The sequence below is a fragment of the Ornithorhynchus anatinus genome, chromosome 16 (genome assembly GCF_004115215.2).
Source record: "Ornithorhynchus anatinus isolate Pmale09 chromosome 16, mOrnAna1.pri.v4, whole genome shotgun sequence".
In the NCBI taxonomy this organism is placed as follows: Eukaryota; Metazoa; Chordata; class Mammalia; order Monotremata; family Ornithorhynchidae; genus Ornithorhynchus; species Ornithorhynchus anatinus.
In genome coordinates, this window is record NC_041743.1 from 41,609,638 (window position 1) to 41,625,734 (window position 16,097).

At 57.1% G+C, this 16,097-nt stretch overlaps 2 long non-coding RNA genes across 3 annotated transcripts; one reads left to right on the forward strand and one right to left on the reverse strand.

The window, feature by feature from the left end:
* Positions 1-2,393: 2,393 nt before the first annotated feature.
* On the reverse strand, positions 2,394-7,119 carry LOC120638871. Its single transcript, XR_005660889.1, has 3 exons — positions 6,862-7,119; positions 6,304-6,390; positions 2,394-2,570 (listed from the first exon to the last, which is right to left on the reverse strand). It is a non-coding gene; the product is annotated as an uncharacterized LOC120638871 (long non-coding RNA).
* A 539-nt stretch (positions 7,120-7,658) lies between these two features.
* Positions 7,659-15,726, forward strand: LOC114817492. 2 transcript variants are annotated; one of them, XR_003765354.2, is made up of 3 exons: positions 7,659-7,702; positions 9,205-9,276; positions 15,690-15,726. It is a non-coding gene; the product is annotated as an uncharacterized LOC114817492 (long non-coding RNA). The 2 variants fall into 2 exon arrangements; XR_003765355.1 differs by lacking the exon at positions 7,659-7,702 and adding an exon at positions 8,891-8,934.
* Positions 15,727-16,097: the final 371 nt, after the last annotated feature.

Here is a 16,097-nt window from a genome sequence, read left to right on the forward strand (position 1 = left end):
AGCTGGGCCGATTCCCCATAGCAAGGTGCCCCTAGGGCCCGATGCTTGTGAGTGAGGGCATATGGGCCCCAGAGGGAGAGAGAGAGAGAGGTCAGTGTGGACTGGGTGGTCAGTGCCCGTGGCTGGTGTCCGCCAGCCTCATCCTGCTTGCTACAGCAATGCCCAGTGTGGCCAAAACATCTCACAGGAGCAGATTGTTTTGCCGGTGGCATTGCACGCTTGGGGAGTTGGGGGCAGGGGCGAGGGGGGAGGGGGGACCCTGCACCAGCTCCAGCAAACAATTGGAGCTTTTATTTCAGCAGAGACGATGTCTGTTTGTTTCCTAGACCAACCAGTGCTCAGCTCTGAGCCCGAGCCTCCCCGCCCCCACCCTAACCTGCCATGGCAGACCCTCCCCCACTCCATCTTGACCCCTGGGGAAATGGGGCCAGGGTCCCTCCCTGGATCCCCTGCCCCTGGCACATTCTGGACCTCCTCAGTGCCACCCACCTGGTTGCATTGTGAGAGGGAGGGGAGAGAGGGGACGGGAGGGGAGGGCTAGGGTGCCTGGCACAGGCTGGAGGTGGCAGGAGGGCAGGGAGGCTAATGACTATTTAGAGAGCAGCCTGGAGCGGAGATGGGAGTGGAGATGAGAATGGACATGGCAGCTCGCCTTGAGGGATGTGGATTGAGCAGCGTGCCTGGCACAGAAGATGGGTGAGCAATAATAATATTTAAGTGCTTACTGTGTGTCAGGTACTGTACTAAACGCTGGGGTGAACACAAGCAAATCGGGTTGGACACAGTCCCTGTCCCACATGAGGTTTTCAGTCTTGATCCCCATTTTAAAGATGAGGTATATGAGGTACAGAGGAAGCAAAGCGACTTGTCCAAGGTCACTCAACAGATAAGTGGCAGAGCTGGGATTAGAACCCAGGTCTTTCTGACTCCCAGGACTGTGTTCTATCCATTAGGCCGTGCTGCTGCTTGATGGTATGGGGGGAAGCTGTCATATCCCCTGGAGGGGAGGGGACCCTCTCTCCTTTCCTGACTGGATCTCCCTCCTGGTGCATGTCCTGATGGTAACACCTAATCAATCAATCAATCAGCAGAATTTATTGAGTGCTTACTGGGTGCAGAGCACTGTACTAAGCACTTGGGAGACTCCATTCCAATAAAGTTGGTAGACACGATCACTGTCCTCAAAGAGCTTATCATCTCAGAGACCCCAGTGTTGCCTGGGGTCTGGAAGTCCCTGGCTTGGTGGTACCCACCCCTCAAGTTGTATCCCCTCATTCTTTTCCAGCCGTGTTTTGAGGGAGAAGTAGCTGAAAACCCATTCTCAGCCTTCCAGGATGTGCCTACCTCTCACCCTACTATGTAAGAGCCCTGTCCCACCCAGGGACAGCTGGTAGGACCCAACCACTAATAGCTAACAAGATCAAGGTTAATCTTATTTTGGTCTGACTGGTAGGGGGAGTGGGTGTCTGGGGATAACGGCGGGGTCGGGAAGGCGGGGGGGAGGCTGGTCTTTGCTGCCTCTAGCAAGAATGCTCCCGTCGCCCTTGGCATCCCCCTTAATTTTCCAGGACAAGGAGGGGGATGGATTGTCATCTGCCAGCCTGGTCCTGGGCACTGACTCCCAGTCCGACCCTGTGGTTGGCAGCCCTGGGCATGGCGTATCCCCTCCTAAGGTCCTTGGGAGCCCCCGAGGTCCCCAGGAATCTGCCTCCCAGTGCCTGATGCTGCCAGCTGCCAGGGCTGGACACCTCTTCACCCTTCAACACAGTGGCCATGTACCCATGTGGGTGGGATCTTCTTTACCTGAGATGGCAGTGTTGGGAGGTGGGGGCAGAGAGGAAGAAAGAAACAGCAGCTCCGGGCCTCTTCCCTTAGACCTCTCACTCAGATCTTGGGGTCAGAGGTCATGGGGAGAGGGAGCCCCCCTGCCCCCCCAATAGTTCATTTCTCCCCCTCTCTTGGCAGTGCTGGAATCTACCCTGGGCCAGGCCCCAGGCACCACACAGACCCTGATTCTTCCTCCACACCAGCTCTCTGCCCAGGAACAATGACTGGTCTGGGGGAAGGGGGGGAGGGGGAGCTGTGGGCAGCAGAGTGGGAGGGGGCAGGGTGGCAGGAGAGAGGAGGAGCCAGTGGGAAGATCCAGAGGTTCCAGATGCCCCGGTGATGCCCCTTGACCCCTGACCTATTCTACTCCCAAACTCTGAGTTCAGAGGAGGGTGGGCGGTGGGTGGAGGGGGACGGGGACTCTTCTCTCTGGGGCTCAGCTCTCTCTGAGAGAGGGGTCCTGGTGAGGTGGGGGGCTAAAAGTCCCTTAACCTGAGGCTAGGGCCCTGGGTCTCCCTCAGTCCCCTCTCTCACATGTCACCCTCTCTCCCCACTGAGAAGCAGGCTCATCAAAGCTGCTTTATTTGTGTGGTGGAGCAGGGGAAGGGGGAGACACAGAGCTCAGTGTGGGTCAAGGTAGCAAACCCCATCCCCGAAGAGCAAGGTTCAGGATCATCATGGGATCGTCATCGGATGATCATGGGATTGTCATGGGTTCTTCTGGGATCCATCCACCAAAGCCCCTGAAAAACACCTTAATGAATCTCTACTCGGTCCTACGGGTGGGGTGGGGTCCTCTGTAAGGAGGTGGGGAGAGGACCCAGGCCAGTGGGGAGGGCCTTCATCTCTTCCCGTTGGCGCCTGCTGTACCCAGCTGCTGACCTGGGCCGGATCGGACTGGGCTGGGCCCTGGCTATCCCGGCAGGGAAGAGGGACAGCCTGTGGGAGAGGGGAGAGAGGGAGGAAGGAAGGAAGGCAGGCAGGCAGGACTCTGTCTCTTTAAGGTGTTGTCCTGAGCCCAGAAGCCACCCATGAATGGGGGATTGACTGGCTGCTGGGCACAGCTGCCCTCTGGCATCCCCAGCTCTGGCTGGCTGGACCCGCACCCTCTCCTTCTGTTCCCGACCCCAGACACTCTCCCCTCCCTCTGTCTGTGGCTGATGATGTCTGTATATCAAGGAGGGAGGGGAGGGTTTGTTGGGGGCTGGGGGGAGAGAGGGGTGGAGTCTGGACAGGGCTTAGCAGAAGAGCATGGGGAAGGACAGTGGGAAAGGGAATGGACTAAGGCATATGTGCTGAAATTGGGTGAGGGGAGAAAGACCCCTCTGCCACTACTCCCTTGCCCCTCAAGTCCAGCATTCCCTTCCACACACCTGGTGTGGGTGACAATCCACCCAGCAGGCAGAGGGCTGGTGATGGAAGGAGGAAGGAATTGGGAGAAGAGAAGGCTGAGAGAGGAAGGAGGAGGAGGACAAGGAGGGAGTTCAGAAGGTGGAGGAGAGAGAAGGGCAGGAATTTCAACCTCCCTAGGGGTAACTATAGGCCTGAGGGCAGGGCATTATTGGAGGCTGGGAGGGAGAGGGGGCTCACTGGAGGCATGAGGGTGGAGGAAGTCGCTGGGATGGGAAGGCGCTCACCAGAGCCTGGAATGGATGGTTTACTAGAGGAGGCTCTTTGGATACCTGAGGGTAGGAGCTCAATGGAGGCCAGAGTGGGGAAGTTACTAAAGGTCAGTTGGGGGAGGGGGCTTACTGGAGGTCTGGTGGAAGGGGGTTACTAGAGGCTAGAGAGAGGAGGCTCCTTGGAGGCCAGAGTGAGGGGTTGCTGGAGGCTGTGGGTAATGGGGAGGGGTCTCACTGGAAGCCAAAGTCAGAGGAGTTATTGGAGGCTGGGAACCTCCTATTCATTCTGCCAGGCCCAGTCAGAATAATTGAGGTTCCACACAAAGAAAATCATCCAGATGAAGAGGGACAGAGTGGACCCCAGGAGGGTAATGGCCTCCAGAAGTCATTGGGGCCAGCCCCTGCCTCCACACTAAGAGAGGGTTACCCAAGTTTTGTCAGGAGAAGCCCCCAGGCCCTGCAAAACTTCAGCATCTTCATTTCCAGGGCCCAAGTGTCCTGCCTCCCAGCCCACTGATCTCTCTGGGCTGGGACAGGGGCAGAGGGATCCTCTGAGAACCCCTCCAGGACTCACTTCCCCTGAGGAGGAAGGAAGCCATGACATTCTTGTTTCCTCTTGTCGTCAGAGGCCCCAGGGCCAGTGACCTGGAAATGGCCTGGGTGTGATGCAGCTTGGTGGAGGGGGATGGGGAGAGGGAGACTGGGTACGGCCCTAGTGGTGGGCTTCCTGCCCCAGGGGACTGAGCCTGTGTTCTGGGGGATTGTGCATGTGAGAGTGTGTTTGAGGGAGAGGGTGGGTAATCGATGTGTGAATATGTGTCTGTGAGTATATTTGAATGTTTGGCCGGTTTGTGTAGGTGTGTGATCAGGGTTTTGGGTGTGTGTGTATGTGTGTGTGTGTGTGTTGGGGGAGTTCAAGTGCATGTAGGTGGTGTGTAGGGGTATGTTTATGAGGTGTATGTGCATCTGGGAGGGGGTGCGTGTGTGTGTTTGGGGTGGAGAGAGGGGCTGGAGAGGACCACATGGAGGAGAGGCTGGTGGGTGGGTTGCCGGCAGGAGATTATGGAGCCCAACCAATTGTTGATATTGGCCCATCATGGCCTCTGCCCTATTCCCTGTCCCATTGACTGCCCCAAACGGGTCCCACCCACCCTTCACCTCTCACCAGCTTCTCAGGTGACTTGAGTTGGCCAGCAGCACTCCCCCATCCTTCAGTGATGGACACATACACACTCACACACAGCTGTAAAACGTACACACTGAGTTGCCAGCCATGGCAGACCCACCCATTGATCCATATATAGACACACACACACATATGTACACAGACAGACACAGAACACTCACACCCACGTGATGTGGGGGATGGAGTCTCCCGTCAGGAGCACTGAGAGAACCTCAGTCCTGGGGCTTCAGGTCCAAGAATCTTTACGGAGGATGTGATTCAAGCACTGGAGTCTCGTGCAGTCCCTCTCACGCTCTGGTTCCTGCCAGTCGAGTTCCCTCCCCGAGGGTCGGAGTGCAACGAGCGAGTAGGCGGGCAGGGGTGCAGCACACGGTGAAGCACCTACAACGGTTTCCGCTGTGCAGGACTCATCTGTGGATGCAGCCCGGCGCCAACGCCGGGCCTCCAAGCCGTGACCCGGCAGGCGGCCGCCTCGGTGGTTGCTGTGGTCTTCCCCGCCCGTGTTAGCCAGATATTTTTCCAATTCCTGCTGGGCCCGTCTACCCGTGGGACCTTCTAGGTGGTTTCCCGTCAGCACCAGTGGGCAGAACCGGGATTAGGACCCTGGTCTCCTGAGTCCCAGAGCCGGGTTCTTTCCCCCGAAGCCCCAACAGTGCTCACACTTACACCCACAAATACACATGCATTCACGCCCTCCCCACCCCCACCTCACACATGCACACAGTTGCACAGAGATGCCACATCCAGGTCGAGTTGAGAGGCTAACAGAGGCAGTGGTCGGAGGCCAACCGGGACTAGGGCGTCCAAAACAGTTGGGCTCCAGGTGGGGAGGATTTTATAATAAATATGTTGGGAGTAGCTGAGGAATACAATCTCATCCCTGCCCCTGAATCTGCCCCTGCTTCTGAACCTGCCCCAAAGACCCCCGGCACAGTCTCCAGCCCCTGCAGCTTCCTCCACTCCCCAGAGAAGGTTACGGTGTTTATCCTTGCTGGGCTACAGCCCTGGGGAGAAGCGAGGAGGGAGAGAAGGAACAGGAAGAGGCTTAGAGGAGAGGGAAGAGGGGAGAGAAGGAAGAGGAGGGGGAGAGGAGAGAAGAAAAGGCTCCAGATATGGGAAGGAAACGGACTTTTGCCCGCAACTGGGTGTGGTGGATGAGTGAGTGTGTGTGTGTTAACTTCAGAGAATCGGAAGGGAGTGGGAAGTCTGGTCCAACCCAAGGTGGGAATTTATTCCCTTGGGTGTCTCACCCCTTCCCCCCCACACCCCAGGAGAGAGGGAGTCGAAAGAGGGAAGGTAGTGGGAGGGGTGGCTGAGAAGCTTTAAGGAAGGCAGGGTTGGGGGGCGGGATTGAACTGGAGCCGGAAGGAGGATTCCCGGGAGCCAGGCCGGGAAACAGCTGGCGGGAGCCAAGGTCAACAGGAAACGGGGAAGCAGAGGGGGCCCGGCCCGGAGTCGGGGGAGGGAGAGTGCCCATGTAGGTGTCCCTCCTTCCCACCCATCCTGCACACACAGGGACCCGCTGGTCATCCACTTGGGCATGGGAATCGGAGGAAGGGGCAAGGAGGCCCCCGAAGTGGGCGTGGGTGGGGGAGCGAGCAAACACGTGGCCATGGGCTGGGCTGTGTACAAGTGTGCTGTCTGCCTCCACGCCTGTCGCCCCCTCACCTGGCTGGTCACAGGTACAGTGGTATCAGGTGGCGCATCCTTTTGCCCAAGAAACGGTGGTTGAGGTTCTGCCAGTGGTATTTCCACCTGGGTGGCACGGGGAAGACAGGCTGGGCCTGGACCCCTCTCTCCTGTCCTCCTCCCCCTCCCCACTGCCCCATCCTCTCTCCCCGCCAGCCATCCAGGGGCTGCTGGGGGACGAAGCACCGTGACGGCTCTGCCAACGTGCCAACCTAGCACGTTGAAGGCCATCCTGGCCTTGGGCAACGAGGGCCCCAGGAGGACCAAGCCAGAGAGGGGTATCCAGAGTTGTGCCCCGACAGCCCCAGGAACTGAGTTCTCCCCTAGGCCCCCTGCCTCAGGAGACGGTAGCGGGTTTCTGGGAGCAAAGACCCAAAGAACTCAGACTGCGCAGGCCCTTCCCATCCACCCTGCCTCCTGCAGGCTTCGGCAGTCTCCCACCCCCTTTTCCTCCCTTCATGCTTGACCCAGGCTTCCCAGGCTCCGGCCCCCTGACCCAGGCCCCAAGCCCCTGGCTCCAGGCCCCTCCCCACTCACATGAGGTTGGGCCGGTAGCCGCAGCAACTGGCACGGGTGGCCGACTCGAAGTCGGCCAGGCCGGTGGAAGGCGGGAGCAGGAGCAGGCGGCGGGTGGGCCAGCGCCAGGCTGAGCCGGCCAGGTAACGGCGCTGTGGGCTCAGCCAGTAATCCTGGAGGCTCAGGCTGCCCGGAGACGGAGGAGGAGGAAACAGCGTCCTCCGGCTACTGTAGAAGCAGGAGTCCTGGTCCAGGCGGTGGGGCGGGGGGGCCCGGGGCCGTCTGCTGAGGAAGGGGGTGGTGGAACACGGAGGGTGGAGAGGAGGGCAGTGTTGTCCCAGAGGCATAGTTCCCTTCCCTCAGGGAGCTCCCCATCTATCAGGGACCCACGGAGGTGGTCTTGGCATGAGGCACTTAGAAAGGAGGTGAGTCATGGATCAGCCTGGCATTCTGGAGACCTGGTGGGGCCAATCTGGGAAAGCTACCTGGAAAAGGCTAACTTCAAGCCACCGGTCAAGGAGGGGAGATGGGTGTGGGGGATGGGAGCAGGGAGGGCCATGAGGAAAAAGGCTTCTCAAGGCAAAAGGTCCTCAGAACGGGATGGGGAGACCTGGGTGGAGCAAGCCTAGGTCAAGAAACAGTGTGGCCTGGTGGAAAGAGCAGAAGCCTAGAAGGCAGAGGATCTGGGTTCTCATCCCATTCCATCATTTGCCTACCATGTGACCTTGGGCGAGTAACTTAACTTCTCTGGGCCTCACATTTCTTCATCTGTAAATGAGGATTAACTATCTCTTCTTCCTTCCTTTTAGACTGAATGTGCCTGACCTGATTATCCCATGTCTACCCCAGTGCTTGGCACAGAGTAAGTGTTATCCAGTGCTACTATTATTATTATTATTGTTAGGGAGTTGCAAGGAGGCAGTTTACTTGGCATGGAGGATGCTTGAGGTTGGAAGAAAGGAGAGATAGGGGTCTAAGTTAGCAGGGAAGTCTGGCTGCCGGGGTGGGAGGAGGAGGAGGCAGCAGCAACAGGATAGTGAGGGTTCTGGGTCAGCCAGGAGATGGGTACTTTTCTCTTCCAGAACTCTGCCTTTTAGTCTTCTCCCCCAGGGATGGACTTCTGCTTTCGTGAGGAGCTTTAAATTTTCTTTGGGGGACCCACACCCCCCCGGTTGCTGGTCTCCAAGTCCCCACACTCAGCTCCCCACCGCCCACTCACCTGGACAGCAGGTAGTTGACCACAAACTTGGCTGTTTCGGGAAACATCATGTCTCCACTTCTCTGGCCCCGTCTCCTCTGAGCTCTGAGGAGCTTTCTGCAACTTTAATAGCCCAGCTGGGGGGTGGGGTGGGGGGCAGGCAGTGGGGCAGAAGGAGAGCAGAGCTCATTGGCCTCCAGCGGCTCCGAAACCCCATACTCCCCTAGAGGGGAGAGCAGGGAGTTTTTAGCAAGATGTGTCAGCTGGGTGGATGGGCTGGGGCAGGGACGTCTCCTCTGGGCAACAAGAGAGAGAGGTAAGCTGGGCAGGGCCTTTCTCTGATGACCGTGGGGGAGAGAGTGTCCAGCGCCTTCAGCCTCAATCTAGCTCCAGCCCCAGCCCAGCCTCCGCCCCCTCCCTGGGGGCCGTTCCCGTGCCATAGCTCCAGCCTCATGTTTCAGCCCAACCGGTCCCGGGCTTTCTTGTCCTTCGATGGGCAGAGGTGGGGTGATGGGTCCTCTCCGGGCCCCACCTGCTCCCCTCCCACCCCCTCCCTAAAGCCACACTTCAAAGGGAAGGCCGACCCGGCTGGAGGTGCCCTTTCTACCAGTACACAGGACTGGCTCTGCTTCCAGTTCTATTCCTGCCTAGCTCTGGCTGCTGGTGCTCCCAGGGGCCAGGCCCTTCTCAGTGTGGCCAGGGGGACCTACTAGTTCCCCCCGGCCCCAGCCTGGGCCCGGTCTACAGACTACTTTGGGCAAGTCACTTCACTTCTATGTGACTCAGTTACCTCATCTGTAAAATGGGGATTAAGACTGTGAGCCCCACGTGGGACAACGTGATTACCTTGTGACTACCCTAGAACAGACTACGCTTAGAACAGTGCTTGGCACAGAGTAAGTGCTTAATAAATGCCATTTATTTATTTATTTATTTATTTATTTATTTATTTATTTATTTATTTATTTTATTTACAGCTTTTATGGGCAGGGAAGGTGTCTACTAAGCCTGTTGTATCATATAACTGCTTAGGATAGTGCTTAGTAAATACCATTGATATGCATGGACTCACACTCCCACAGGTAGATAGAATGCTCACGGATACACACCTACGATACTATCCTACACAGGCCAACTCACCTATCAATACCCTTTTCTCTCCACAGAGTTCAGCAGAGCGAACAGACCTGGGCCCCTCTGTGGCTGAGGGGACAGATGAGCCCATAGCAGATGGAGAGGTGAGCAACCCTGCCCTCATGACTCCTTTCTCTGACAGGGATTTGGGATCGGGATTGTGAGGCAAGGGCTCTTTGCTTTTGGGTAGGGTGTGTGTTTTCAGACCCCTCCCCTTCCCTATTCCTTTTGGTCCCCTTGCTTGGCCCCAACCTCAGGAAAGATGGAGAAAGCTGGCTTGAGGGTCTGGAGATGGCCAACTGGACTGAAGTGCCAGGGGCTCCCTGTGCCACTCAGAGGGCATACAGGAGGCCCTAGGCCCAGCCCACCCCTGGCTTCACCCCCTCAAGATGGAAGCACCATGCCCACAGTCCCTAGGTCAGCCCCATGGGGTCACCGGGGTGGAAGGTGACGTGATCAGGTCAAGACAGGCCTTCGCCACACCCGCCCCCATCATTCTGGAATCCCAGCAGCAGCTGCCCCATCTCTATTTCAGCGTTCTGGGAAGGAGCCCCCTCCCCTTGTCTATGCTATTTCCCTCCCATGACTCACCCTGGCCAGGGAGAGACAAGCTGGCCCACCTATGGGTGTGTGGTGGGGAGGGGGCAGAGAATGTCCCAGAACTTTTCATCCCTGGGGTGGTAGGGAACTGGGGGGAGAGGAGTCAGGAGGGAACGGGGCATGTGGAAAGGCACAGCCCCATGGCATTCAGGTGGAGACCCCAGGTGCCGGATAGTCGGTGCCCCGAGTTGGGGGCATGGGCCTGCTGGACCCCCGGCGTCTGGGATGCGGCGGGGAGCATGGGCCGGGGCGGGGGGAACCGCGGAGGCCGGATAACCATGGTTTCTGCAGCTAGCCCGGGGCCTGCCTGGAATATCAACGAGGCCGGGCAGGGGTGGGCGGGGGCGGGCAAGGGCCGGCCAGGACGGGTGAGGGCCGGCCACCTCCCCCCACGGCCCTCCCTGCCTATCGGTCACCCTCACCCCTGGCGCCGAGGTTGGACCCCGCAGGCTCAGCGGTCCGGTCAGGGTGCGGGGGAGGGAGGATCCAGGCCTCTCGGGAAAGGTAGCGCAGGGGTGGCCCTGGAAGGTCGTCTAGAAAGTACTTTGGGATTCTCGCAAAGGGGGTGGTCACTCCTGTCACCCATCTGCATTGGGTCGCTTGGAGATGCGGTGTGGGCAGGTCCTGAAGGAGCTTGTTGCCCAGGGCCTGGATCCATGTCTGCCTACAGGAGTAGCTTCTTCCCTCCCCACATATCCATGGGTCACTGGACAGGGGTTTCCTTGGGCTTCCGGTCGGGGTATGCAGGAGATGTGGGGGAGGATGCAGGATGGACTCCTGAGACACGTGGCCCTAGGCAACCAGACAGCCTGGGCCACACCAGACCCTGGGGCTCGGGAAACGCCTTCCCCTGTTCCCCTTTTCTCTCCCCTCCTTCCTTTCTCCCCCTTTCCCTCTTCTCCTCTTCCCCTCTTCCCCTTCTCCCTCCCCCTTTCCTCCTCTCTTCCCCTTTCCCTCCCCTTCTCCCTTCCCCTCCTCCCCTTCTCCTTCCCCCTCTCTCCCCTTTTCTCCTCCCTCCCCTTTTCCCCTTTCCCTCCCCCTTCCCTCCTCCCTTCCTCCCCTCTTCACCTCCCCTCTCCTCTCCCTCCCTCCCCTCCTCGCCACTTTCCCATTCCTTCTCTCGGCACAAGCGGGAAATGACCCCCCCCCCCAAAAAAAACCCTAAAAATAAACAATGCCAAACACCTATGTGGCAACAGGGAACTTTCCCCTGTTCCGGCCCTAGGGTAGGCCCTAGGAGAGAGATCCAGAGAGGGAAAGGAATTGACCCTAAGTTGTTCAGTGAGTTCAGGGGGGCTGGCATCCAGGCACCCTGACTCCCATAGTCCCGAGGCTCCAGAGGTGCCGCAGGGCTTCTCCCAGGGGCATGAGTTGGGGCAGGCAGGGTGGGAGTGGCTCCTGAGAGGCAGCCGCCCCTCCCCAACCCCTGCCCCGGGAAGGGGAAGTGGAGGCCCAGAGGCCTGTCTGAGATTGCCACATTCAGACCCCGGATGTGACGGTTCAGGAAAGGCCGCTCTAGGGGATTCCCATTTCTTTCCTCTTCCCCAGGGAAGAGAGTCAGTGACCCGGCCCCGGGGAGGGGAGGAAGCCCAGAGGTCCATCTGAGGCCCGACCGGCCATCATCTGGGCCTCTGCTTGAGTCACAGGATTCCCCCCTCTCCCCTGCCCCTCACCCCAGCAGCTCCCCAACCCCCAGCCCAGGCAGGTCCCCCCAGCCGGTGGCCAGGGCCTGGCTATCACCTCTGAGGCTTCTCTCAATAAGAGGAAGGAAATCTTAGCGTGAGGGAAAGGCAGCTGTGACCGGAGCTTCCTCTGGCTGCTGCCTGAGGGGAGATACACACACATGCACACCGACAGAAGCGCTTACACTGGCAGACTCACAACTCACACACATATACTCAGCCACAGCAACAGTAATACATATGCTCAGACACGCAGAGGCACACCCACATAGACGCTCATGTACACTAGGAGACAGGTCCTTGACATAAACTGACACCTCCACTGACACCTCTCGCCTAAACTCACACGGGAGGCAAAACGTAGCGTCTGCTACCCACTTCGGCACTCTCAGATATGGGGACCCAGGGACACACTAGTTAACGCACACAGTGACGGATCCTTTTTTTATGGTATTTGTTAAGCGCTTACTGTGTGCCAGGCGCTGGGGTAGAGGCAAGCTAATCAAGTTGGGCACAGTCCATGTCCCTCACGGGGCTCCCAGTCTTAATCCCCATTTTATGGATGAGGTAACAGGCACAGAGAAGTGAAGTGAATTGTCCAAGGTCACACAGCAGATGCATGATGCAGAGTCAGGATTAGAACCCAGGTCTTTTGACTATCAGGCTCGTATTGTAACCCCTAGGCCACACTGCTCCTGCTCTGATTCTCTCTAGTGCTGATTCATATCCCAGCCTTTGTTTCCCACCCTTCACTCCCCACCCTTCACTCACCCTCTCCCACCCAGGCTTAACACTCCCTGACCCAGGAAGCCTGGACTCTGGGTCTGGGGTCTTAGGGCAGGTGCTCAACTTCACAGTGGGGCACTGCCTGGAGCTGGGTTTTGGGGTGGATTTGGGGTCATCAGGGACAGAGTGGGACTGTCCCATGCCCCCAGACCTCTTCCCACTATTCCTCTCCCCCCCAGATGGAGGACCCTTCCTCCTTTGCTTCTCCCACCTCGCCGTTTTCCCTTCTCCCACCTCCCACTTTCCCCGTCTGTGTGTGATGACAACGGGCTCGCTCTGACGTTTATTGTTGCCATGGTTACACAACCTTTTCCCTGCCATTACCTAGTTACCTAGGCGACCGGCTGGGGGGCTCGGGTAGCTCCGGCTGAGCCCCCCTACCCAAATGAGTGTCGTGGGCCAGAACGGTCCCACAGAGAAGGGTCAGGGCAGGGAGAGTCAGAGACTGAGACTGGAGTCAAGGAGAACTTACTGAGAGAGAGAGATCTAGACAAAAGAGAAAAATCGGACATAAAGACAGAGACAGAAAGAGGGGATCAAATAGGGAGGCAAGGAGAAAGGGAGAGCCAGATGGGGAGACATGGAGAGGAAGGGGATTAGAGAGAATAGGGGTGTACTGCAGAGTTTAAGAGATATGAGATAGAGAAAGGGCACAACAAAGAGAGACGCCTAGGGAGAAGGAGGATGCAGGAGTAGGGAGAAAGATAAAGACGAGGGAGACAAATATGGGAGAATTTTCAGGCAGCAGCGGAGGGAAACAGGGAGCAAGGAAGGAAGAGCAAGGAGAGAAAGAAAGGGACGAGGAGATAAGACCCGTATAATGCAACTGTTTTTCTAACGCGGACAATTAACGTAATAACCTGTCCGACAAGCGCCCCTCCTCCTCGGTCCCACCTGCCCCCGCCCCGCCCGGGGGAAGCGGGGTCCGCAGGTCATCTGGGCTTCGATCGCCCCTCAGTCTGCGCCTTCACGGCCCTTACTTCATTCAATCGTATTGAGCCTTACTCTGAGCAGAGCTCTGTACTAAGCGCTTGGAAAGTACAATTCAGCAACAAAGAAATCAACCCTGCTCACACGCCCATCTTATGCAGAACTCTTTTCCCCTTCTCCGGAGGTGGAAACTGAGGCCCCGGCGAGGCCGAGTATAGAGGGTAGAGCAGAGCGCTCAGAGATTCCAGGTGGGAGAGCTGGGGGAACCTCCTCACTATCCCACTGGGACTGTGTTTCAATCTATCAATCAGGACTGTTTCAATCAATCAGGACTGTGTTTCAATCAGCCAATCAATCAGGACCGTGTTTCATTCAGCCGATCAATCAGGCCTGTGTTTCAATCAATCAGGACTGTGTTTCAATCAGCCAATCAATCAGGACTGTGTTTCAATCAATCAGTCTTATTTTTCAAGGGCTTTCCGTGTGCAGAGCGCTGTACTAAGCGCTTGGGAGAGGACAGTCCAACACACGGTGGGTCGACCCATTACCTGCCCACAGCGACCTCACAATCTAGAGGGGGAGAGATATCTTAATACCAAAAAATAGCTCGTTGTGGGCAGGGAACTTTATTGTTGTATTGTACTTTCCCAAGCGTTTAGTCTAGTGCCGTGCACCCAGTAGGCGCTCAATAAATGCGATTGAATGAGTGAATAAATTACGGATCCGGCTATAGAGCGCTGTGGGGCTGAGGGAGGGGTGAAGATCGAGAGCAGAAAGGCTCCTCATCCCCCCAGACCGAGTTTCTGGGAAGTTTCCCAGTAAAGGCGGGGAATTCCCCATTGAGCCAAACTTGGGCTTCCCGGACCGTGACGTCACCGTGACGTCACCAACGGCCGGGTGACGACATCCCCCGGGTTCGGAAGGCTTCGGCCGACGGAGTTCTCCGGTTCTCCACCGCCCCCTTGCGGCAACTGGGGGACTCGCGCTCCGTCTCTCCCTCTGTCTCTCTATCTCGCTGTCTCTGTTCCTCCCGTCTCTGTGGACCTGCAAATAATAATAATGATGTTGGTATTTGTTAAGCGCTTCCTATGTGCAGAGCATTGTTCTAAGCGCTGGGGGAGATACAGGGGAATCAGGTTGTCCCACGTGAGGCTCACAGTTAATCCCCATTTTACAGATGAGGTCACTGAGGCACGGAGAAGTGCAAACCGGCCCGGTTAACCTACCAGCCCCCCACGGGTAACACCAGCCCGCCCCACCGGGGCCCGTCTGCGTCGCCCTGATTTCCTCCCTCTGCTTCTTCCCCCTTCTACCCATCCCACAGCACTTCGGTCCATATCTCTATTTATATAATTTATAGTACATATTAAAGTACATGGGAAGCAGCGTGGCTCAGTGGAAAGAGCCCGGGCTTTGGAGTCAGAGGTCATGGGTTCGAATCCCGGCTCTGCCACTTGTCAGCTGTGTGACTGTGGGCAAGTCACTTCACTTCTCTGGGCCTCAGTTCCCTCATCTGTAAAATGGGGATTAAGACTGTGAGCCCCACGTGGGACAACCTGATTCCCCTGTGTCTACCCGAGCGCTTAGAACAGTGCTCTGCACATAGTAAGCGCTTAACAAATACCAACATTATTATTATTATTTATTTATGTTTGTATCGCTGTCTCTCCCCCTCCCACCCCCAAGACGGTGAGCTCGTCGTGGGCCGGGCCTGTAACTCTTTATTGCGGTAGTGTACTAGCCCCAGCGCTTAGTACAGTGTTCTGCACACAGTAGGCGTTCAATAAATGAATGAATGGAAGGAGGAAGGGCCCCCCCCTCGAACCCACGGGCGGAGGCTGAGGGTGGCATGTAACTAATCCCGGGCTCGGATGCTAATCCGGCCGCACAGATGGTGGGGAGGACCGGGGGTGGGAGAAGGGGCGGAAAACCCATCCCCGGGAATTTGGAGCAGGACCGACCCTTGGGGGGGGGGGGGGGGGAGGCAACGAGAAGCGAAAGGAGAAAGGGAAAGTAGAAGGCGGGGAGAGAAAGGAATAGGATGTGAAGAAATCAGGGAGGACTAAATGTAAACTTGGGGAAATCCATTTTGCTTTTACCATGACCCTCCGCCTTCATCCTCCCCTCTCCCCCACTTCCAGGTTTCCCACTTCCTTGCTCTGGGCATCTTCTAGACTGTAAACTCGTTGTGGGCAGAGAATGTGTGCTTTTTCTTAGACTGTAGTCTCCCAAGCCGGTAGCACAGTGCTCTGCACACAGTAAGTGCTCAATAAGTGTGATCGATTGATTCAATTCATTCAATGGGGCAGCACCATTGCTCTTCCTTCTGTCCCATTTCCCCTCGGCCACAGTGCGGCCTAGGGGAAAGATCCCAGGGCCCGGAGGCAGGGGAGCTGGGTTCTAATTCCAGCCTCGCCACTTGCCTGCTGTGTGGCCTTAGGCTGGTTGCTTCACTTTGGCGTGCTTCGGTTTCCTCATCCGTAAAATGGGGTTTAATACCTGTTCTCTCTTCATCTTAGACTACGAGCCTCATGTGGGTCCGGAACTGTAACCGACCTGATTATCTTATATCCACTACAGTACCAGACACAGAGTAAGTGCTTCACAAATAGCATGACTGCTCCCTTCCTCACTTTCTTCTCCCTGACCTCTCCCTCTTTGCATTAAAAACCACAGTCCAGATGGTGTCACCCTTTGCCCTCCCCACCCTGTTCTCTTTTTATTTTCCATCCCAAACCCTCCACTTCCGGTGCTAAAACTTTCACTTGCATTTCTCAATGTGTGGCATCCTCGCCTGCTTCCTGAAAGGGGCAAGAAAACGTGAGGGGCTCCGTGGAAGCTACTTGCCCTGTCACCCATTCCTCTGATGGGAAGGGACAGAGGCAGGGAAAAAGAGGAAGTGAGACAGAAGACATGTCAGGAGCGGA